This window comes from Mobula birostris, chromosome 17 (assembly GCF_030028105.1).
Source record: "Mobula birostris isolate sMobBir1 chromosome 17, sMobBir1.hap1, whole genome shotgun sequence".
Taxonomy (NCBI): Eukaryota; Metazoa; Chordata; class Chondrichthyes; order Myliobatiformes; family Myliobatidae; genus Mobula; species Mobula birostris.
Window position 1 is genome coordinate 37,474,377 of NC_092386.1, and position 25,391 is coordinate 37,499,767.

Consider the following 25,391-nt stretch of genomic DNA (forward strand, 5'->3'; position numbering starts at 1 on the left):
CAGATCACCACAGATGTTCCCATTGTAGTAGCTATACTGTATGTGCTTCAACAAGACTTCCAAGTTTCAGTAGTCTCCTTTTATGTATTACATAACCAATTGGTATTGAGGGGTGGACATTGCTGTTGTGTAGCAGAACAACTTTCAGGCTTATCACTGGAGAATCAATTAAAAAGACAAGACTGTTGTGGGTCATGCTAGAAACCCAAAGCATGCCCAGGCATGACAAGATAGAAAACTTCTCAGCATACATTTTGGGCAACCTTTTAATTGATTTGAATTATGAATTGAAATAGCAAACATAGTCAATGCCAAAAAAATGGTGCATGGTAGGGAAATTTCGTAGTGATTTTCATGACCAGCAGACCAAAATCTATAAGATACACCCAAAAGTATTCAGGAAGCAAAATCTTTGTTGTCCATGTTATATGTGGGCTATGAAGAGTTCATATTACCATCCAATAGTCTTGAATACAGTACATCTTTGAAACAATTTTGAAAATAAAGTAGTGGTAAGAAAAAAGCAGATGACTTTGTAGGAGACTATTATTAATGGGTTCTATTTTGGGTGAATGAAAATAATCGGTCTTTGAATTTATTCAGTAAGAAAATAGAGTCTTCATTTCCTCTTAGGTCTACTACAAAACAGTCTTAAAAAAAGTAGAAACAATGAGTGACATGTTCAGGCATTTAAAGTGTACTGGCCCAAGTAGAAGCCAAGAGCTTTCTGCCAAATTATTTACGAGTTGAATTCATGTCTGTTTTTTGAGTGTAAGATTGTGTTTACTGAAAAATAACTAACTAATTAAACAAACTACCTTTGTTCACCTCTTTAGCTACTTTGTTGTATGTAGCCACGCCTCTTATCATAAATTCTCAAAGTTATATGTATTTTTAGAATGAAACATGAAGCATAATTTTTTTTCACTCTTTGTTCTAGCTTGCTTCCCTCAGTAACATCATCCTTGAGTTGGAGCTTATTCTTTAGTGATTATGCACTCTTCAGGATTAGGAAGAAACAAATTGGTTATTTTCACATATTTATTGGCACTGGTTTTCTGAGTCTTCTGTTTCTTTCCTTTGAGTTTTCATTTCCCCCATTTTGCACAGTTTATTGATTATTTTTATGACAACATTATCAGGATTAGCCATTTGAGATTTCTTCTGTTTTTCTTGTCATTGGATAATAAATTAGAATACTATAGATAAAATCTGGTTGAAGGAGAAGTCCTTGCATGACTTAGCAACACAGAACAATGGCACACATTTCAGAGAAAATGAAGTACCCTCCAAGGTCACTTCGACATATGTCAGAACTACCAGGTTGTCAATCCAGGCCCAATCACTGGACTGGCAATTAAATCCCGTAATCCACTTCCTGTTCTGTTTATGTCATTCCATCTAATTTATACTTGCTTTTAGCTACCAGCTGTTTCTATCTTGTGCATGTGTGTCTGTAGATATATAAATGTCTTCTGTAAATTTTCCACAGCATGCCTCCTCATAGCTGATTACCAAAAAGTTAATACATACACTGGACCCAATATAGATGTTACTTAATCTCCCCATCCAACTTGTTGTGGGTATTTCGTCACACCAAGCAAAAACTAGCTAGCAGCGCTGCAAGGTATGACTGCGCAGGCACGTGGACGTCAGCGAGTTAGACCGAGGGGAAGAGTATAAAAAGAAGACAGCTTTATAGAGTGGGTTTAGGGTAGAGGGAGACAGAGTAGGAGGGCTTTGGCTCAACGGGGCTTTGGCGATAACGAGTCAAGGCGAGGTAAGTTACTTGTGAAGAATAGGAATAGGAAGTATGTCTGTGAGGCCAGTGTTCTGTACTGCATGTCAGATGTGGATGTCCGGGAGATGCAGCTCGATGACCTTCATCTGGTCAGGGAAAGTAAGGAGATAATAGAGAGGAACTATAAGCAAGTAGTCACACCGGGGCCTCGAGAGACAGTTAAGTGGTGTGGTAACTTCTACTTTGAGAAAGGTACACTCGACAATATCATGCCCAAAGAACAACTTTATCTCAAATGTCAAAACCGTTATTTATATACTGAGGCTTTTACAACCTGTACGGCATGGCAGGAACACTATATACAAAGCACCGGAAGTAAAAAGAACGGAAGTAACCCCCCCCCCCCCCCCCCCATTCCTAATTAGTATTAACTTACTTTTAATAATGCTCACATTACAACACTTCTCCCCCTTCAAAATCCAACATCCCCAAATGTAAAAAACTAGGAAATAAAAACAGTGGTGTTATTAATTTGCGTACCCCTGAAAACTTATACTAGTATCTGAGCAACAGTTTACCAATACAAAACATCTGGAAAACATGACAGATTCAACATTCAATCTAACAACAACAAAAAAGAACTGTCCTGTCAAAGATTCAGTCTGTCGGGAGGCTTACGAGTGCGCTGTGATCTGCGCACTACCCTCGGTGACCCAGCAGGCACCGCTGGTGAGGGTGTTTTGAGTGGGTCTGGTGTTGGGAGCACGAGAGGGGTCTGTATGTCTGCGTGAAAATGCCCATCCTCCACAGGGGACCCCGACCCCTCTGCCAGCGTCTCACCCTCTGGCAAAGTCACTGGTGGACATGCTTCCACCGTAGTCTGTCTCACAAATGGAAACTCCATGGAACTGTCTGCCTCTGAGCCGGTATCATGACACAGGCGCACATGGTCCTGACGTCTGCGGAAAACACGCCCATCAGTCAGCTTAACAACATAGGAGACGGGGACCACTCTGCTTAAGAATAACCCCAGGAAACCATTGCTGATTGTTTCTCACATAGACATTGTCATCCAGTTTTAACTGTCTCTCTCGCGCATGTTGATCATGTCCCTCCTTCTGCTTTTCCTGCTTTCTCTCCACTTTTGCCTTCATGTCCGAGCATAGCAGGTCCAATCTTGACTTGGGCCTACGCCCCAGCAGCATCTCTGCTGGAGTGCGGGCAGTCGTAGTCTGTGGCGTGAGGCGGTATTTAAACAGGACACGTGAAAGCCGAATGCTAAGAGAGTCCCCTGTCATCCATTTCAGGCCTTCCTTCACTGTCTGAACAGTCCTCTCAGCCAAACCATTTGAGGCTGGGTGGAAAGGGGCCATCCGAATGTGATGAATGCCATTCTGCTGCATGAACTCACTGAACAGCTCACTGGTGAATGTCGGGCCATTATCAGTGACCAGAGTGTCAGGCAACCCGTGGACTTCAAACACTTGCCTGAGTTTGTCTATAGTTGAAGGGGCTGTGATGTTGCTCATGATCCATTTAGAATGCGCATCTACCATGACAAGAAATATCTGCCCCATAAAAGGGCCAGCAAAGTCCAAACGTAGCCTAGACCAGGGGTGGTCAGGCCACTCCCATGGGTGCAAAGGAGCTGGTGGTGGCGTATTCTGATTAGTCTAACATTGCGTGCATGATTTTACCTTGTTCTCCAGATCCTGACACATTCTTGGCCACCAAACGAAAAATCTTGCAAGGCTTTTCATTGAGCCATCCTGAATACCGGTACAGCACGGGGGTGTGTTCTCAACCCATCCTCTATTCTCTTTTCACCCATGACTGCTCTACCATTCACTCCACCCACACCATTGTCAAATTTGCTGACGATACCACCCTAATAGGTATCATATCAGACTGTGATGAGACAGCCTATAGGGAGGAGGTACAGCATTTGACAGAATTGTGTTGTCATAATAACCTGGACTTGAACATCACAAAGACCAAGGAGCTGATAGTAGGCTTCAGGATATCAAAGCGCATCGAGCACTCTGCACATATACGGGAAAGAGGTGGAGAGAGTAGAGAGTTTCAAGTTCCTCGGCGTCCACATCTCGGCTGACCTCACCTGGACTGCCCATATCTCTTACCAGGTGGGGAAGGCCCAACAGAGGCTCTACTTCCTAAGGAAGCTAAAGCACGCTGTCCTCCCTCCTCACCTGCTGATCAACTTCTATCGGACAACTATAGAGAGCCTCCTGACGTATTGCTGTGCAGTGTGGTTTGCCAGCTGCACAGAACAGAACAGGAAGGACTTGCAGCGGGTGGTGAGGGTAGCAGAGTGGGTTATTAGCACAACATTATCCTTTATACTGGCAGACTTCAAAAGAAGGCTACTTGTATTTCAAAGGATCCTTCTCATCCTGGACATCACCTGTTTTCCCCTCTACCTTCTGGGAAGAGATACAGAGCATTAAGGACAAAAACAAAGAGACTCCTTAACAGCTTCTACCCACAAGCAGTGAAATGTATAACACCCCCTTCCCTTCTCCTGCCCCCCTCCTAAGACGGCGGCAGCTAAATGCATCACACTTCCAGGAATGGCAGGTGTACAATAGTCCTACCTCCCCATCCATATATTATTAATTTTGGACTGCACTCCTGAGGTTTTAGAGTTTATTTTATGTATATATTCTTTGTCATGCTGCACAACGTCGAGCTGCTAAACTGTGTTTTATTGCTCCACAACAATGACAATAAAGATATTCTATTCTATTCTATTCTAAATGAGTCTCATGAATTTCCTCCACAATCTGTGAATGGCGAGGGGGAGGCACGATGACCCTCGCTCCCCAGGAAATGCAGCCATCCTGCAGACTGAGTTCTGCCTTGCGTTTGGCATAAGGCCTCTGTTCCTCTCCTTCCCCGAATCTGGGCCAACCTTGTAAAAGAAAAGTCTTGACTTGGGACAGGACTGGGTCCCTCTCTGTCCACTGCTTGATCTGGGTCACCTTTACAGGTGTCTCTGACAGCCTCTCCAATGAAAACACAGTCTCTGGAGGCACATAAGTAGCAATAGGTGTCTCAGGTAAAGGTAGCTGACTCTGTGCATTGGCATTTGCATTATCCCCACCCGCTCTGTACACTATAGCGTACTGGTAGGCTGACAGCGTAAGAGCCCAATGCTGTACCCTGGCTGAGGCTAGCGGTGGGATGCATCTAGTCTCACTGAGCAGGCTTATCAGTGGTTTATGGTCCGTATAAATTGTAAATACGCGTCCATAAAGATACTGATGAAAGCGTTTGACCGCAAAAACAATGGCCAGACCTTCTTTGTCTAGCTGTGAACATCTCTTCTCAGCAGCTGTCAGGGTACATGAAGCAAAACCAGCAGGCTTCTCTGAACGGTCCTCCATTACATGTGAGAGAACTGCCCCGACTCCATAGGGCGAGGCATCGCATGCAAGGGTGATCTCCTTGTCTGGGTCACAGTGAACAAGCAGCTTCACTGAGTGGAGGAGTTCTTTCACTTCCTTGAAAGCTTTCTCCTGCTCTTCACCCCACTGCCACACAGTGTCATTGTGAAGCAGCTTATACAGTGGGGTCAAAACCCTTGCGAGGTCAGAAAGAAACTTGCCATAATAATTCACCATGCCTAAAAATGATCTGAGTTCCGTGACGGTCTTAGGGCTTGGGGCTTCCTTAATAGCTCTCACTTTGTCCTCCACGGGGCAAAGCCCCTCAGCTGTGACCTTGTGTCCCAAGTAAGTCACACTCGATGCCAGGAACAGACATTTTCCACACTTCAACCGCAGCCCTGCGTCTGAGAGCCTCTTCAGCACCCGTTCTAAATTAGCCAAATGCTCCACCTCTGTAGCCTCCATGATCAAAATATTATCAAGGTACACTACTACGTGCGGAATCCCCTGCAGCAAAGTGTCCATTGTCCTTTGGAAAATGGCAGGGCTGGACGCCACTCCAAACACCAGGCGATTGTACTTGAATAATCTCTTGTGTGTATTAATTGTGACGTACTTCTTTAAATCCTCGTCAAGCAGCAGCTGTTGGTAAGCATGACTCATGTCCAGCTTTGTGAATAGCTTACCCCCTGACAGGGTCGCAAACAGGTCATCCACCCGTGGCAATGGGTACTCCTCCAGCCTAGAGACCTGATTCACCATAAGCTTATAATCCCCACATATCCTCACCGTTTTGTCTGCCTTCAAAACTGGAACAATGGGAGCTGCCCACCTTGAAAACTGGACGGGCTCAATAATGCCCAGCCTCTGTAAACGTTCCAGCTCCTCCTCGACTTTGCCTTTCATGGCATAGGGCACTGATCTGGGCTTAAAAAAACGTGGTGTAGCCTCAGGGTCGACATTGAGTTCCACTGTCACACCCTTCAGTGTTCCTAGCTCGTCCCTGAAAATGTCACTGTACCGCTGCAGAATGTCCTCCGTTGTGTGTGCATACTTAATTTCATGCCAGTTTAGCTGGATTTTGCGAAGCCAATCGTGACTGAAAAGGCTGGGCCCCCTGCCCTTATCTATCACTAGCCTGGCTTCAGCCTTCTGAGCCCCGGCTGAGATGTCCACATATAACACCTCTAAATGAGGTATGGGCTGCCCCGTATAGGTCCTAAGTTTGAGCTTTGACGGTCTAACGGGAGGCAGGTTGGACCCCCATATCCTCCTGTAGGTTTCCTCACTAACGACCGATGCAGTAGCCCCTGAATCACTCTCAAACTTAATGTCCTTTCCCCTGACAGTGACTGTGGCATAATATGGTTCAGGTGGTTCCTCAACTGTTTCCACTGCAAACATGTTGTAGGCACACGCTGCCTCTTCATCTGTTTCTCCTAGATGGTGTGTGGCTGCCTGAGCCTGTTGAGCTTTCCCCTGCCCAGGCTTAATCTTACTCTTTGAACTTCTGCACTTTTTAGCTAAATGTCCCTTTTTGCGACAAGCATGGCAGACAGTGTTTTTGAATTCGCAGTCATTTGCATAGTACATCCCTCCACTCCGGAAACATTCCACCCGCTTTGCCTGTTTACCAGTCTCCCTCCTGACGGTGTACTGCCGCTGACTGCGACTCCCCACGTCCTTTCTGCATATCCTTGACATTATTAGCAGCTATCTCCATGCCTTGGGCAATCTCTAAGGCTTTCTTGAAAGTCAGTGGTGGGGTTTCGCCTAACAGGCGGCGTTGTATACCGTCATTATTAATGCCGCATACCAATCTATCACGGAGCATGTCTTCTAACACCGCTTCGAAATCACAATGCTCCGACAGCTGCCAAAGCTCGGCCACGCAATTGGCCACAGACTGACCTGGCTTCCTGAAACGGCTGTGAAATTTATACCGTTAGACTATCACAGAAGGTTTTGGATTGTAGTGGTTCCCCACGAGCTTGACCAGTTTGTCATATGGAATGTACCCTGGTTTCTGTGGTGCGGCTAAATTCCTTATTAGCTTGTAAGTCTTTGCCCCACACACACTCAGGAGAATAGAGCACTTCTTAGCCTGCTCAGTAATTCCATTAACACAGAAGAAGTGTCCCAACCTTTCCTCATACTCTGGCCAGTCCCCCATTGCCTCCACAAATTCAATGATAGGCCCAAGCATAGCCATCTGAACATGAGGCCCCTTATCGGAGCTGCTGCTCCCGTTTGAAATGTGCCAACACATCCACAAAACCAGTTTACCTCGTCGCCAAGAATATGTGGTAACTTTTGCTTTGAAAAAGGCACGCTCGACAACTTCATGCCCAAAGAACAACTTTATCTCGAACGTCAAAACCGTTATTTATATACAGAGGCTTTTACAACCCATATGACATTGTGAGAACACTATATACAAAGCACCGGAAGTAAAAGGAATGGAAGTAAAACCCCAAACACGAGGAAATCTGCAGGTGCTTGAATTTGAAGCAACACACATAAAAATTGCTGGTGAACACAGTAGGCCAGGCAGCATCTATAGGAAGAGTCGATGTTTCGGGCCGAGACCCTTCGTCAGGACTAACTGAAAGAAGAGATAGTAAGAGATTTGAAAGTGGGAGGGGGAGGGGGAGATCCGAAATGATAGGAGAAGACAGGAGAGGGAGGGATGAAGCTAAGAGTAAACCAGCCCCCCCATTCCTAATTAGTATCAACTTACTTTTAATAATGCTCACATTACAACACTGGGTAGCAGTTAGGAAAGGGAAGGGCAAGAGTCAGATACTCGGGAGTACCCCTGTGGCTCTCCCCCTTAGCAATAAGTACTCCTGTTTGAGTACTGTTGGGGGGGGGAAACGACTTACCTGGGGGAAGCAACAGTGGCAGCGCCTCTGGCACAGAGTCTGGTCTTGTCGCTCAGAAGGTCAGGGAAAAGAAGAGGATGGCAGCAGTGAAAGGGGACTCTATAGTTAGGGGGTCAGACAGGCGATTCTGTGCACACAGGAAAGAAACATGGATGGTAGTTTGCCTTCCAGTTGCCAGGGTCCGGGATGTTTCTGATCACGTCCACAATATCCTGAATTTGGTAGGTGAACAGCCAGAGGAAAAGGGAGGAGGTCCTGAAAACAGACTATAGGGAGTTAGGAAGGAAGTTGAGAAGCAGGACCTCAAAGGTAGTAATCTTGGGATTACTGTCTGTGCCATGTGACAGTGAGAAGAGGAATAGAAAGAGGTGGAGGATAAATGCCTGGTTGAGGGATTGGAGCAGGGGACAGGGATACAGATTTCTGGATCATTGGGACCTCTTTTGTGGCAGGAGTGACCTGTACAAAAAGGATGGCTAGCACTTGAATCAGAGGGGGACCAATATCTTGGTAGGGAGGTTTGCTAAGGCTACTGGGGAGAGCTTAAACTAGACTTGCTGGGAGGGGTGCGGTGGGAACTGAACAGAAGAGATGGAGGAAGGGGCGGTTGAGTCACAAATAGGGAAAGCTTGGAGACAGTGTGAGAGGGAGGATAGGCAGGTGATTGAGAAGGGATACGCTCAGACCTATGGTTTGAGATGTGTCTATTTTAATGCAAGGAGTATCATGAACAAAGCGGATGAACTTAGAGCGTGGATCAGTACTTGGAGTTATGATGTTGTGGCCATTACAGAGACTTGGATGGCTCAAGGGAAGGAGTAGTTACATAGAGTGCCAGGCTTTAGATGTTTCAGAAAGGACAGGGAGGGAGGCAAAAGAGGTGAGGGCATAGTGATCAGAGAAAGTGTCACAGCTGCAGAAAAGGAGGAAGCCATTGAGGGATGTCTACGGAGTCTCTGTGGGTGGAAGTTAGGAACAGCAAGGGGTCAATACTGGCTACTGGGTGTTTTTTTATAGACCACCCAATAGTAACAGGGACATTGAGGAGCAGATAGGGAGACAGGTTCTGGAAAGGTGCAAGAATAACAGGGATGTTGTGGTGGGAGATTTTAATTTCCCCAATATTCATTGGAATCTCCCTAGAGTGAGGGGTTTAGATAAGGTGGAGTTTGTTAGGTATACTTAGGAAGGTTTCCAGACACAATATGCAGATAAGCCTACAAGTGTAGAGGCTGTTCTTTACCATAGTATTGGAGAAAGGATAAGACCAGACAAGTTAGGAAAGCGTTTAATTGGAAATGTGAAGCTATCAGGCAGGAACTTGGAAGCATAAACTGGGAGCAGATGTTCTCAGGGAAATGTATGGCAGAAATGTGGCAAATGTTCAGAGGATATTTGCGTGGTGCTCTGCATAGGTACGTTCCAATGAGATGGGGAAAAGATCTTAGGGTACAGGAACCATGGTGTACAAAGGCTGTTGAAAATCTAGTCAAGAAGAAAAGAAAAGCTTACGAAAGGTTCAAAAAACTAGGTAATGATAGAGATCTAGAAAATTATAAGGCCAGCAGGAAGGATCTTAAGAATAAAATTAGGAGAGCTAGAAGAGGCCATGAAAAGGCCTTGGCGAGAAGGATTAAGTATGTGAAGAGCAAGGGGATAAGATATGAGACAGTAGGACCAATCAAGTGTGACAGTGGAAAGCTGTGTATGGAACCGGAAGAGATACTGGTGGTACTTAATGAGTACTTTGCTTCAGTATTCACTATGGAAAAGGACTCTGGCGATAGTGGGGATGACTTACAGAGGACTGAAAAGCTTGAGCATATAGACAGAGGATGTGCTGGATCTTTTGGAAAGAATCAAGTTGGATAAGTCACCGGGACTGGACGACATGTACGCCAGACTACTGTGGGAGGCGAGGGAGGAGATTGCTGAGCCTCTGACAATGATCTTTGCATCATCAATGGGGACGGGAGAGGTTACAGAGGGTTGGAAGGTTGAAGATGTTGTTCCCTTATTCAAGAAAGGGAGTAGAGATAGCCCAGGAAATTGTAGACCAGTGAGCATTACTTCAGTGGTTGGTAAGTTGATGGAGAAGATCCTGAGAGGCAGGATTTATGAACATTTGGAGAGGCATAATATGATTAGGAATAGTCAGCATGGCTTTGTCAAAGGCAGGTCATGCCTTACGAGCCTGATTGAATTTTTTAAGGATGTGACTAAACACATTGATGAAGGTAGAGCAGTAGATGTAGTGTATATGGATTTCAGCAAGTCATTTGATAAGGTACCCCATGCAAGGCTTATTGAGAAAGTAAGGAGGCAGGGGATCCAAGGGAACCTTGCTTTGTGGATCCAGAATTGGCTTGCCCACAGAAAGCAAAGAGTGGTTGTAGACGGGTCATATTCTACATGGAAGTCAGTGACCAGTGGTGTGCCTCAGGGATCTGTTCCGGGACCCCTTCTCTTTGCAATTTTTATAACTAACCTGGATGAGGAAGTGGACGGATGGGTTAGTAAATTTGCTGATGACACTAAGGTTGGGGGTATTGTGGATAGTGTAGAGAGCTGTCAGAGGTTACAGAGGGACAACGATGGGATGCAAAACTGGGCTGAGAAGTGGCAGATGGAGTTCAACCCAGAAAAGTGTGAGGTGGTTAATTTTGGTAGGTCAAATGTGATGGCAGAATAGTTTTAATGGTCAGACTCTTGACAGTGTGGAGGATCAGAGGGATCTTGGGGTCGAGTCCATAGGACACACAAAGCTGCTGCGCAGGTTGACTCTGTGGTTAAGAAAGCATGTGGGGCATTAGCCTTCATTAATTGTGGGATTGAGTTTACGAGTTGAGAGGTAATGTTACAGCTATATAGGACCCTGGTCAGACCCCACTTGGAGTACTGTGCTCAGTCCTGGTTGCCTCACTATAGGAAGGATGTGGAAACCATAGAAAGGGGGCAGAGGAGATTTACAAGGATGTTACCTGGATTGGGGAGCATGCCTTATGAGAGCAGGTTGAGTGAACTTGGCCTTTTCTCCTTGGAGCGACAGAGGATGAAAGGTGACCTGATAGAGGTGTATAAGATGATCATGTGAATAGTTTAGAGCTTTCTCCTAGGGCTGAAATGGTTAACACGAGAGGGCACAGTTTTAAAGTGCTTGGAAATAGTTACAGAGGAGATGTCAGGGGTAAGTTTTTTATGCAGAGAGTGGTGAGTGCATAGCCACCAGCGACTGTGGTGGAGGCGGATATGATAGGGTCTTTTAAGAGGCTCCTAGATAGGTACATATAGCTTAGAAAAATAGAGGGCTATTGGTAACCCTAGGTAATTTCTGAAGTAAGTACATGTTCGGCACAGTATTGTGGGCCAAAGGGATTGTATTGTGCTGTAGGTTTTCTATGTTTCTATGTTTCTACTAATATGAAAGAACACAAAGGTTTGAGTCACCAAGAATACTGTCTTTAGACAAGAATTGAAATTGGCTATTACGTGGTAGAAACAGGGTAACAGACCAATTAGTGGTACGAGGAAGTTATTATGACCTATTTTCTTGAACTGCTCCTTTCCTTCTATTGAAGGAAATCTGAATATTCAACTGATTTGTATCAACTATCTTGCTAAGAGTAAGCACAGAGAGAAAGAAATGCTCTGTTCCTCCAACTTCTTTTAAGAAATCACAGTTACCTTAATTTACAAGCTGTACTCTTGTATGAGAAGTACTAGTTAATAAAAGTACAAATATAGACTTCAAACCTGAACATTTAAATAACGTTTTAGGCATTCATTATATCATTCCGATTCAGATTAATTTGTTGTCACGTATACCAGGATATAATGAAATCTCTCGTTTACATGGATGCTCACAGAGTAAACAGTGTCGAAAGGAATAATAAAGGTGGACATGCAGCGAGTTGTATGCTTCAGGTGAAATACCGCACAATGGAACAAATAAAACTGCACAAGTTGCTGGATTTCCAGACAAGTGATTTATCTCAAGAATGGAGCAACTGCTGATATTTCCCATGGAAGGCAGGAGAGTATTTTAGATGTATATAAGCACACTGCAACCTCTCTATTGTGAAAGTTCAGTAAGGCAACAGTCAAGATGATAAGCTGATCAAGACAATGTGCAGACATAGTGCGGTCATTATAGTCTGAACATGGCCTAACTCTCCTTCGTGCAGCCTTTCTGCTCAAGCCTGGGAACCAAGGTCACCAAGCATACCAAGACAAGATAAAGATGCAAATTAAGATTCTAGGGCAACAGTTACCTTTGGGAAATTCTTTAACTAATTCTCAAGTATTATTGGCATTTAACATGCAGATTCAATTGGTTATTAACAATCGAAATAGGTTTTATGATTGGAACTTAAATATGCAAATTATAGGATTCATAAGTGCAGGATTTCTCTTGGATCTATACCTGTATCCAACTAGACAATTTCTGCATAACAATGGCATTTCTTTGTTGAACTTCAGAACACTTTGGAGACAGCAGCTCTGCTGTACTCCTTATGCACATGTAAGTAGATTGTGATTGAGGAATGAGTGCAAGTTTTCGAAGTCCAATCAACTGGAAATGAAATAGGCAACTACTGATGGTCCTTTTCTCACAAATAGGAGCAGAGACCAAATGGAGCTGTTACAGGTAACTGCAGTTTTGCAGGTTTGAAGAACTTATTTGTCAGAGATGAGATCGTCAGTGATGTTTAGGGATCCACCTGAGGTAATGACAGATTATGGAAAGCTTCATCCAGATATGCAAAGTCAGAGGATTAGCTAGTACAGAATTTTTTCTTTTGCGGTAAATTTTCCGCAACTCAACAAAGTGTGCAATGATCAAAAAAGAAGTATTTAGGATGAGTGTGAGATAAGGCAAAGTACAGATAATGTTGCTATTGCTGGTATTGTGGATGACAATTTACTGGAAATGCAGCTGATAAGGTAATTTGCATATGAGGAAAGATGTGCATGATGCAATTGAAAAATCATTTCAACGAAGTGCACAATGATGAGAAAATGGAAGGTTCATACCGTGGAGGAACAGAAATGAGATAAAATTTAGTCAATGAACCAAACAATGTACTTGGTATTACACAAGGTTAAAACCATGGCAGGAACACCGTTAGGTGGATCTACAGTATGCCCAAAGACAATTATACTTCACCTTGATTCCAGGGCGACCTATAATATCAATGCAGTGTAGTCAAATCATGGAAATGTTGTTTGAAGATGGTAAAGGTATAAAAAAAAATCAAGAGAACTAAGATTGGATTTTATCCAGGAAAATGTCTTAGTGTGGCTTAGAATTGTTACATTAGAGCTGATGGGGAAGATAAAGTCACATCATGAAAGGATTGAGCAAACATTCACAGCATCTACAGAATTCACTGATGCACGTGAAGATGTTTTCTTTGCATATCAGAACAGAGAAGCAAGGAAGCAAGTCCTAGATGAGAAACAGTTTGCGGTCACCCATATCCATCTGTTGGATGAACTCAATGGGTTAAGTGGCATCTAATGCAGAGTTTTATCCCGAATCATCAGAAATTCCTCTCTCCCCTCACCCCCCAACAGATGCTTGTTGACACACTGATTGCTTGTTGCTCCCAGGGTCCAGCATTTACGATGTCGCATGTCTCAATAGACAACAGACAATAGACAATAGGTGCAGGAGTAGGCCATTCAGCCCTTCGAGCTAGCACCACCATTCACTGTGATCATGGCTGATCATCCACAATCAGTACCCTTTTCCTGCCTTCTCCTCATATCCTTTCACTCCGCTATCTTTAAGAGCTCTATCTAACCCTTTTTTGAAAGAATCTAGAGAATTGGCCTCCACTGCCTTCTGAGGCAGAGCATTCCGCAGAATCACAACCCTCTGTGAGAAAAAGTTTTTCCTCAACTCCATTCTAAATTGTCTATCCCTTATTCTTAAACTGTGGCCTTTGGTTCTGTCTCCTCTATATTCACAAAGAGATGATTTAATGACTATTGAGAAAACATGAGAGAGACTGGTTAAAAATAAATAAATAAATAGAAATGGACACACCTATGCCCTGGTCTCCAGCTTGATATATTGCTGAGACGATGGGGTGGTACAGTAGTGTAGTGGTTAGCACAACGTGATCTAAATTAATTACAAATATGAAACACAAAATAATTGATTGCGTAAGTATTCACCACCCCGCCCCCCCCCCCCCCCCCCCAAATGGCACACCAAATCAACACTGGTCCAGTCAATTGGTTTTAGAAGTCATATAATTAGTTAAATGGAGAACTGATTTTGGAGAACTGTATGCAAGGGGTTTCAATTGATTGTAGTAAAAATACACCTATATCTGGAAGGTCCAACTGCTGGTGAGTCAGTATCCTGGCAAAAACTACACCACGAAGACAAAAGAAGATACTAAGCAACTGTGCAAAAACGCTATTGAAAAGTGCAAGTCAGGAGATGGATACAAGAAATTTCGATGTCACTGAATATCCCTTGGAGTATGGTTAAGTCAATCATCAAGAAATAGAAAGAGTATGGCGCAGCTGTAAATCTGCCCAGAGCAGGCTGTCCTCAAAAGCTGAGTGGCTGTGCAAGAAGGGGACTAGTGAGGGAGGCCATCAAGAGACCTATTACAACCATGGAGGAGTTACAAGCTTCAGTGGCTGAGATGGGAGAGGATGCACATACAACAACTGTTGCCTGGGTGCTTCACCAGTTGCAGCTTTATGGGAGAGTGGCAAAGAGAAAGTCACTGTTGAAAAAATCTTACATGAAGTCTTGACTAGAGTTACATGAAGTCTTGACTAGAGTTTGCCAGAAAACATGTGGGAGACTCTGAAGTCAGCTGACAGAATGTTCTATGGTCTGATAAAACCAAAATTAAGCTTTTTGACCATCAGACTAAACGCTATGTTTTGCATAAGCCAAACACCACACATTATCGAAAACACACCATCTCTAACTTGGAGCATGGTGGTGGCTGCATTATGCTGTGGGGATGCTTCACTGCAGCAGGCCTTGGAAGACTTCTGAAGGTAGAGGATAAAATGAATGCAGCAAAGTACAGGGAAATCCTGGTGGAAATCCTTTTGCAGTCTGCAAGAGAATAGCAACTTAGGAGAAGATTTGTTTTCCAGCAAGACAATGACCACAAGCATAAAGCCAAAGTGACACAGGTATGGCTTAAAAACAGCAAAGTTAATGTCCTGGAGTGGTGAAGTCAGAGTCCTAACCTCAATCCATTTGAGAATTTGTGGCTGGACTTGAAAAGTGCTGTTCACTCATGATCCCAATACAATCTGACAGCTTGAGCAGTTTTGTAAAGAAGAATGCAGAAAAATTGTAAAACTGTTTGAATCCGATCCACACAGTCTCAGGGCTGTAATTGCTGCCAAAGGTGCATCTGCTAAATACTGACTTGAAGTGGGTGAATACCTATACAATCAATTACTTTATGTTTTATATTTGTAATTAATTTAGATCACTTTATAGGGATCTGTTTTCACTTTGACAAGAAAGAGTTTTTTTGTTGATCAGTGTCAAAAAAGCTAAATTAATGCTTTTAATTTGCTGCATTGGCAAGTTGGCAGCGCTGGAGGTTTACCGTTTGCGTGAGATGATGGAACTTTCGAGAGACTTTGAGACTTTTACTGTGCCATGGTCTGTTCTTATCAAATTACGGTATTGCTTTGCGCTGTTGTAACTCTATGTTATAATTATGTGGTTTTTGTTAGTTTTTAAGTCAGTTTGTCATGTGTTTTAGTGATATCATTCTGGAAAAACATTGTATCATTTCTTAATGCATGCATTACTAAATGACAATAAAAGGGGACTGCGTGTCCTCATTATCTAATCTAATCTAAATCCACTGCCATTCAATTTTGTAAAACAATTAAACATGAAAACGTCCGGGGAGTGGGGGGGGGGGGGGAGGTAAATACTTTTTATAGGCACTGTACCAGTAACTTGGGTTCAATTCTCACAGCTGTCCGTAAAAAGTTTCTATGTTCTCCCCATGACTGTGTGGGGTTCCTCCATTTTCCTCCCACAGTCCAAAGATGTACCGTTTGGTGGGTTAATTGGTCATTGTAAATTAAACCGTGATTAAGCTAGGGTTAAACCGGGGATTTCTGGCTAGCACAGCTCAAAGGGCCGGAAGGGCCTGTCCTGCACTGTATCTCCCAGAAAAGAAGGGTGAACTTGTTTGATCATATTACAGCTTTGTGGCTTAGAAACAATTTCCATTTCAGCTCTGGTGATCGGGTCACTATGACTGCCCATTTCACCTCTCATGTGGAAATATGCTCTGAGAGCAACATGTTCATTTCCATGAGAACAACACATTTCATTTCCATCCTGTCTGAATCACACACTTCCGGCAATGGTATAAGTCTTCTGGTTTGCTCAGTCTCCTGCATCAACAGTTGCAGACTAAAATATGTCACAGCATGCTGATTGTTTCAAGCTCAGTTCCAAAGCATCGCTTGTATCCTTGAGAGAGATTTGGCTATGTGTCAGTTACATACATCTTTGGCAGGACACTCCTAAAGTCTGTGTCCTCCAGCATTCTCAGCAACACTTTTAGTACTTCATGGTGATTCTTTAAACGTTGATCTTGCATGTCTTGTGATTACTCTGCATGTATTCAGGTCTCCATATTTACTGGTGAAACCAAATATCACAGCAAATAGCTCCTTCTGAAGTGTATATGCTATTATCTCCCGCAAACATTCACTCCTTTCTCTGTGGCTCACGTGAATGTTCATTCCTTTCTCCACGGCAAAGAGGCTGTGAACTGATCTGGCTACTCTGCATTTCTGCAATGCTGGAGTGAAAACTGGGGACTGAGGCTCGACTTAAGCTTACTCTGGCTGCTCCGGGAGCAGATCTGGATCACAGTCTTGTTCTGAATGCTGTTGCATGATATGTTCTCACTGTCTCTCTTTTTGCTCCCTTTCCCAGCTCAGTGGTTTTTTTAAAATTGGGTTATTTAAGTTTCTTACTTTGTGACTACCTATAAGCAGACAAAGTTCAAGATGTGTCTTTGATAATAAATGTGCTTTGAATCTTTGAATCTACCGGCATGCAAGTTTACCACTTTGAGAATCTTCTATAAAGCAATATAACCATATAACAATTACAGCACAGAAACAGGCCATCTCAGCCCTTCTAGTCCGTGCTGAACGCTTACTCTCACCTAGCCCCACCGACCTGCACTCAGCCCATAACCTTCCATTCCTTTCCTGTCCATATAGCTATCCAATTTTACTTTAAATGATAATATCGAACCTGCCTCTACCACTTCTGCTGGAAGCTCATTCCACACAGCTACCACTCTCTGAGTAAAGAAGTTCCCCCTCATGTTACCCCTAAACTTTTGCCCCCTAACTCATGTCCTCTTGTTTGAATCTCCCCTACTCTCAATGGAAAAGGCCTATCCACGTCAACTCTATCTATCCCCCTCATAATTTTAAATACCTCTATTAAGTCCCCCCCTCAACCTTCTACACTCCAAAGAATAAAGGCACAACTTGTTCAACCTTTCTCTGTAACTTATGTGCTAAAACCCAGGTAACATTCTAGTAAATCTTCTCTGTACTCTCTCCATTTTGTTGACATCTTTCCTATAATTTGGTGACCAGAACTGTACACAATATTCCAAATTTGGCCTTACCAATGCCTTGTACAATTTTAACATTACATCCCAATTCCTATACTCAATACTCTGATTTATAAACGCCAGCATACCAAAAGCTTTCTTCACCACCCTATCCACATGAGATTACACCTTCAAGGAACTATGCATCATTATTCCTAGATTCCTCTGTTCTACTGCATTCTTCAATGCCCTACTATTTACCGTGTATGTCCTATTTTGATTAGTCCTACCAAAATGTAGCACCTCACATTTATCGGCATTAAACTCCATCTGCCAACTTTCAGCCCACTCTTCTAACTGGCCTAAATCTCTCCAAAGCTTTGAAAATCTACTTCATTATCCACAACGCCACCTGTCTTAGTATCATCTACATACTTACTAATCCAATTTACCACCCCATCATCCAGATCATTAATGTATATGACAAACAACATTGGACCCAGTACAGATCCCTGAGGCACACCACTAGTCACCGGCCTCCAATCTGACAAACAGTTATCCACCACTACTCTCTGGCGTCTCCCATCCAGCCTCTGCTGAATCCATTTTACTACTTCAATACGATTCAATACCTAACGATTGAACCTTCCTAACTAATCTTCCATGTGGAACCTTGTCAAAGGCCTTACTGAAGTCTATTTAGACAACATCCACCGCTTTACTCTCCTCAACTTTCCTAGTAACCTCTTCAAAAAATTCAATAAGATTTGTCAAACATGACCTTCCACGCACAAATCCATGTTGACTGTTCCTAATCAAACCCTGTCTATCCAGATAATTATACATACCATCTCTAAGAATACTTTCCATCAATTTACCCACCACTGACGTCAAACTCACAGGCTGATAATTACTAGGTTTACTCTTAGAACCCTTTTTAAACAATGGAACAACATGAGCAATACGCCAATCCTCCAGCACCATCCCCGTTTCTAATGACATTTGAAATATTTCTGTCAGAGCTCGTGCTATTTCTACAATAACTTCCCTCAAGGTCCTAGGGGATATCCTGTCAGGACCCGGAGACTTATCCACTTTTATATTCTTTAAAAGCGCCAGTACTTCCTCTTCTTTAATCATCATAGTTTCCATAACTTCCCTACCTGTTTCCCTTACCTTATACAATTCAATATCCTTCTCCTTAGTGAATACCGAAGAAAAGAATTTGTTCAAAATCTCCTCCACCTCTTTTGGTTCCACACATAGCTGTCCACTCTGATTCTCTAAGGGAATAATTTTATCCCTCACTATCCTTTTGCTATTAATATAACTGTAGAAACCCTTTGGATTTATCTTCACCTTACTTGCCAAAGCAACCTCGTATCTTCTTTTAGGTTTTCTAATTTCTTTCTTAACATTCTTTTTACATTCTTTATATTCCTCGAGCACCTCATTTATGCTGCCTATATTTATTGTAGATCTCTCTCTTTTTCCGAACTAAGTTTCCAATATCCCTTGAAAACCATGGCTATCTCAAACTTTTACCCTTTTCTTTCAACCTAACAGGAACATAAAGATTCTGTACCCTCAAAATTTCACCTTTAAATGACCTCCATTTCTCTATTACATCCTTCCCATAAAACAATTTGTCCCAATCCACTCCTTCTAAATCTTTTTGCATCTCCTCAAAGTTAGCCTTTCTCCAATCAAAAATCTCAACCCTGGGTCCAGACCTATCCTTCTTTAATTATATTGAAACTAATGGCATTGTGATCATTGGACCTGAAGTGCTCCCCAACACATACCTCCATCACCTGACTTATCTCATTCCCTAACAAGAAATCTAACACTGCCCCTTCTCTATTTGGTACCTCTATGTATTGCTGCAAAAAACTATCCTGCACACATTTCACAAACTCCAAACTATCCAGCCCTTTTACAGCATGGGCTTCCCAGTCTATGTGTGGAAAATTAAAATCTCCCATAATCACAACCTTATGCTTACTACAAATATCTGTTATCTCCTTACAAATTTGCTTCTCCACTTCTCGCTCCCCATTAGGTGGTCTATGATACACCCCCATAAGTGTTACTACACCTTTCCCATTCCTCAATTCCACCCAAATAGCCTCCCTAGACGAGCCCTCGAATCTATCCTGCCAGAGTACCACTGTAATATTTTCTCTGACAAGCAATGCAACACCTCCCCCTCTTGTCCTTCCGATTCTATCACACCTGAAGCAACGAAATCCAGGAATATTTAGTTGCCGATCACACCCCGCCTATAACCATATTTCACTAATAGCTACAACATCATACTTCCAGGTAGACAGGGACTTATTAGGGAGCGTCAACATGGCTTTGTGTGTGGTAGGTCATGTTTGACCAATCTATTGGGAGTTTTTCGAGGAGGTTACCAGGAAAGTGGACGAAGGGAAGGCAGTGGATATTGTCTATATGGACTTCAGTAAGGCCTTTGACAAGGTTCCGCATGGGAGGTTAGTTAGGAAAATTCAGTCGCTAGGTATACATGGAGGGGTGGTAAATTGGATTAGACATTGGCTCAATGGAAGAAGCCAAAGAGTGGTAGTAGAGAATTGCTTCTCTGAGTGGAGGCCTGTGACCAGTGGTGTGCCACAGGGATCAGTGCTGGGTCCATTGTTATTTGTCATCTATATCAATGATCTGGATGATAATGTGGTAAATTGGATCAGCAAATTTGCTGATGATACAAAGATTGGAGGTGTAGTAGACAGTGAAGAAGGTTTTCAGAGCCTGCAGAGGGACTTGGACCAGCTGGAAAAATGGGCTGAAAAATGGCAGATGGAGTTTAATACAGACAAGTGTGAGGTATTGCACATTGGAAGGACAAACCAAGGTAGAACAGGGTTAATGGTAAGGCATTGAGGAGTGCAGTGGAACAGAGGGATCTGGGAATACAGATACAAAATTCCCTAAAAGTAGCATCACAGGTAGATAGGGTTGTAAAGAGAGCTTTTGGTACATTGGCCTTTATTAATCTAAGTATTGAGTATAAGAGCTGGAATGTTATGATGAGGTTGTATAAGGCATTGGTGAGGCCGAATCTGGAGTATTGTGTTCAGTTTTGGTCACCAAATTACAGGAAAGATATTAATAAGGTTGAAAGAGTGCAGAGAAGGTTTACAAGGATGTTGCCGGGACTTGAGAAACTCAGTTACAGAGAAAGGTTGAATAGGTTAGGACTTAAAATTATGATGGGTATAGATAGAGTGAATGCAAGCAGGCTTTTCCCACTGAGGCAAGGGGAGAAAAAAACCAGAGGACATGGGTTAAGGGTGAGGGGGGAAAAGTTTAAAGGGAACATTAGGGGGGGGCTTCTTCACACAGAGAGTGGTGGGAGTATGGAATGAGCTGCCAGACGAGGTGGTAAATGTGGGTTTTTTTTAACATTTAAGAATAAATTGGACAGATACATGGATGGGAGGTGTATGGAGGGATATGGTCCATGTGCAGGTCAGTGGGACGAGGCAGAAAGTGGTTCGGCACAGCCAAGAAGGGCCAAAAGGCCTATTTCTGTGCTGTAGTTTCTATGGTTTCTATGGTATCAATCCATGCTGTAAGCTCATCCACCTTTCTTACAATGCTCCTAGCATTAAAATAAATACACTTAAGAAATTTTACACCTCTTACTCTCTGTTTATCACTAACGGTGCAAACAACTTTACTATTTTCTTTTTCTTCCTTCTCCCCTACATCTGTTCCTACACTCTGGTTCCCCTCCCCCCTTGTATCTAGTTTAAATCCACGGGAGCCTCTCAAGCAAACGTACCTTCAAGAATATTTGTCCCCCTCCAGTTCAGATGTAAACCGTCCTGCCGAAACAGGTCCCACCTTCCCTGGAAAACTGCCCAATTATCTATAAATCTGAAGCCCTCGCTCCTGCCCCATGTCTTCAGCCACGTGTTGACCTGCGCTATCTTACTATTTCTAAACCCGCCTGCACGTGGCACTGGTAGCAATCCTGAGATTGCTGTCCTGGAGGTCCTGTCCTTTAACTTAGTGCCTAACTCCCTAAACTCACCTTTCAGGACCTCCTCACTCTTCCTATCCACGTCATTGGTCCCTACATGGACCACAACATCCGGCTGCTCACCCTCCCTCTTGAGAACACTGAGAACGCGATCTGAGATATCGCTGATCTTGGCACCAGGGAGGCAACAGACCATCCGAGATCCTCGATCTCTTCCACAGAACCTCTTATCCGTCCCCCTAAATATCGACTCCCTTATCACTACTGCTCTCCTCTTTTCCCTCCTTCTCTTCTGAGCTGAGGGTCCCGTCTCAGTGCCAGAGACGCAACCACTGCAACTTGTCCCTAGTAGGTCGTCCCCATCAACAGTATCCAAAATGATATACTTATTATTGGTGGGAACGGCCACAGGGGTTCTCCGCTCATTCTGTCTATTCCTCTTCCCTCTCCTGATAGTCACCCAGCTACCTGTCTCCTGACTTTTAGGGGTGACTATCTCCCTGTAACATCTGTTTATTTCTGCCTCTGCCTCATGAATGGTCCGAAGTTCATCTAGCTCCAGCTGCAGTTCCCTAACTCGGTTTGTCAGGAGCTGCAGCTGGATGCACATTTTACAGGTGTAGTTATCAGGGACAATTGTGCTCACCCTGACTTCCCACATACTGCAAACAGAGCACTCAACTGCCCTAACTGCTGCCTCCGTTACCTACTCCTAAGGTAATTAAATTAATTAAAGGAACTTCCCCGGCCTTACCTCACTGGGAGTGAAGCTCGTCCTTCAGCCTCTGCTCGCCAAAGCCGCTTGAGCCAAAGCCTTCCTACTCTGTCTCCCTCTACTCCGTCGCCTGGGATGGGATCACAAAATATAATTCTCCTAAAACTGTTTCTCTGCTGCTTCCTTGATTCTAGGCAATAAGTTCCACCAAATGGCGCATTTAAGTAGATGAACAGTCCTCATAAAGCTTTACCAACATTGTGAGAACCCTTTCCCTGCTTGGCTCTATCATTTTAAGAGGGTTGTGATTTCCCCAGAGCTTTCCATCAAAATCTCTTGAAATCAATATTAATTTGCATCATTTTTTAAATTATTGAGATACAGCACAGAACAGGCCCTTCCAGCCCTTTGAGCCGTGCTAGCTAGGTACCCTGGTTTAATGAAGGATTAGTCTAAATGTGTGCTTAATGTTCAGGGCATACTCAGTGGATCAAAGGCTTGTTTCTGTGCAATATGACTATGAGAAAGGTTGCTGGAATTAGACATGCAAAAAAAAATGTAGGAGCCAACTAACAAACCAGCTCTCTACTACAGCTGGTGTACTTAACACTGCTAAGGGTTGGAGATGCAGAGAAAATGAAGCCCACATGTGACTCATATCATATACAGAATGACAGAAGGAAATGTCTTCTTTCTTGTTATGTCTCAGCTATTTCTCTTCTTTCTCTTTCTCACTCATTAACCTATTAACCAGATGACATCAGCAGCAACTTCATGGTAAGTATGTTTATGATAAGCCTGTCTTCATCCATTAATAGAAAAGTTCGCTTTGTCCTATCACTCTCCCCAATTCTCTGCAACTTAAAACAAACTTGTTTTCTCTCTTTCCCAGTTCTTTACCTCAAACCTGAACAGCTCCTCTGTCCACAGACTTTGCCTTTTTTTTTTGTTTTCTGTCCTCATTGGTTCCAGGTTTTAGGAAAACCTGGAGGAGAACTTGGAAACAGTGGCATTCACATGTATCTTAAGCCCTTTCTTGATGGTGGATGTCATATGCTTGGGACATACTGCAGTGCCTTTTGTAAGAGGTACATACTATATCTGCTGCAGCAGGGGAAGAGGAAATGAACATTTCTGGTGGTAGGTGAGATACCAATCAACCAAGCTACACTGTCCCAAATGGCATTAAGCGTCTGAGAATTGCATTCACCCATGCAAATGGAGGATATTCCTTCAGGCACTAATGTGTGCCCTGTCGATGGTGGAAGCACTTTAATGTGTCAGCCTTTAACCTACTCTTATGATGACGTTATTTAAGTTACTGGTCCAGTTTGTGGTCAATTGTGATCCCTAGAATATTGATGGTGGGAGACTTGGCAATGCTAATGCCATTGAATATCAAGAGCAGATGGTTAAACTGAGTATTGTTTAAGGTGGTCATCAGTTGGTACTTTCAGGGGAAAAATTGGTTGCCATCTATCAGCCCAGGTGTAAATAATGGTCTTAGCGCTTTCAGACATGGACTACTTCATTTGCTGAGTTACAGATAGATTTGATTGGGGGTATAGAAACGTAGAACAACTTACAGCATAATACAGACCCTTCAGCCCACAAAGCTGTGCCAAACATGTCCTTATCTCAGAAATTACCTAGGGTTATCCATAGCCCTCTATTTTTCTGAGCTCCATGTACCTGTCCAGGAATCTCTTAAAAGACCCTATCATATCCGCCTCCACCACTGTCGCCGGCAGCCCATTCCACGCACTCACCACTCTCTGCATAAAAAACTCACCCCTGACATCTCCTCTGTACCTTCTTCCAAGCACCTTAAAACTGTGCCTTCTCATGCTATCCATTTCAGCCCCGGGAAAAAGCCTCTGACTATCCACACGATCAATGCCTCTCATCATCTTATACACATATGGAAAAAATGGAGTATATAGAAAAAATGTCAGTAGTTCCTCTGTAAGTAAACTGTTGATTAATTATGGTGTGGTTTCTGTTTGTGAGCAGAAACTTTGGCAATGTATATAGCTTAAGAGTTAAAACACATACCATGCACTTTGAAATTCGCCCCTTTTAAGGTTTATACATGCCACCTTATCAAAGCAACACATTTTAGGAGTTATTTTAGCATCAAAGCAACTGATTAGAACTCTCAAGCATTGCCTGTGAATAAAGGCATTAATTAATGCAAAAAAAGAATGCTTTTGTTTAGTAAGATCTGAATTACCATTAATTTAAATGTTGCAGGGATGCAGCAAATTTTGCTGGGGTTAGGCACAAATACAGTAGCATTTGAAAAGGAGATTAATTTTCTTGCGGTTTTGGGCTATACTTGAAACTATATTTCATCTACTTACATCATTTGGCATTTTGGAATCTAAATTAAATTCTGAATACAGTAAAAACTTTATATCTATTTTAAAAATGTAACTTAAACAATGATCACATGAATGAATCTTTCCTCTTTGGGAGAATGAGAGCTTGGAAATTAAAATTGTAGCTGTCTTTATGAGCATAAGGAGAGAGTGAAATATAACAGAAAAGAGTGACAGCAAGCATAAAAAGGAATCCAAAAATAGCCCACTGTTGCTAGAGAGATGGAGTTAATCAGAAACTAAAGAGGAATCTACTGAAGGACGCAGTGGACATTATAGAGGGACTGAATGAATATTTATCAAAATGCAAACTGCTGCAGGATCTTAACAGATCAAGCAGCATATTTTGGAGGCAAAGGAATAGTTGAAAATTGTGCCTAAAGTGAACATGGGTCCCTTGGAAGATGAGAAGGGGGCGTTAGTATTGAGTAATTTGGAAATGGATGAGGCCTGAATAACTATTTTCTTTCAGTCTATGCAGTGCAAGACACATCCAACATGCCGAAGAGGAATGTAATGGATGTTATGGTAAGTCAGGACCTCAATACAATCTGTCACTAAAGAGGCAGTGGTGAGCAAACTAGTAGGCTAAAAGGTTGGTAAGTCCCCTGGTCCGAATGGGATGCATCCCAGGTTATTGATAGAAATGGC

General features: G+C 43.0%; 1 protein-coding gene across 5 annotated transcripts in view; it reads left to right on the forward strand.

Moving 5' to 3' along the window:
• The window catches only part of gcnt3 (glucosaminyl (N-acetyl) transferase 3, mucin type), an 88,731-nt gene that overhangs the window by 15,102 nt on the left and 48,238 nt on the right, over positions 1 to 25,391 (forward strand). For 2 of the 5 annotated variants that reach the window (XM_072281545.1, XM_072281547.1), the window contains exon 2: positions 25,213 to 25,268. The exons of the other annotated variants lie outside the window; for them this stretch is intronic. The gene's annotated coding sequence lies outside the window, so the exon portion shown is untranslated. The remainder of the gene's footprint in view (positions 1 to 25,212; positions 25,269 to 25,391) is intronic. 5 annotated transcript variants of the gene reach the window in all.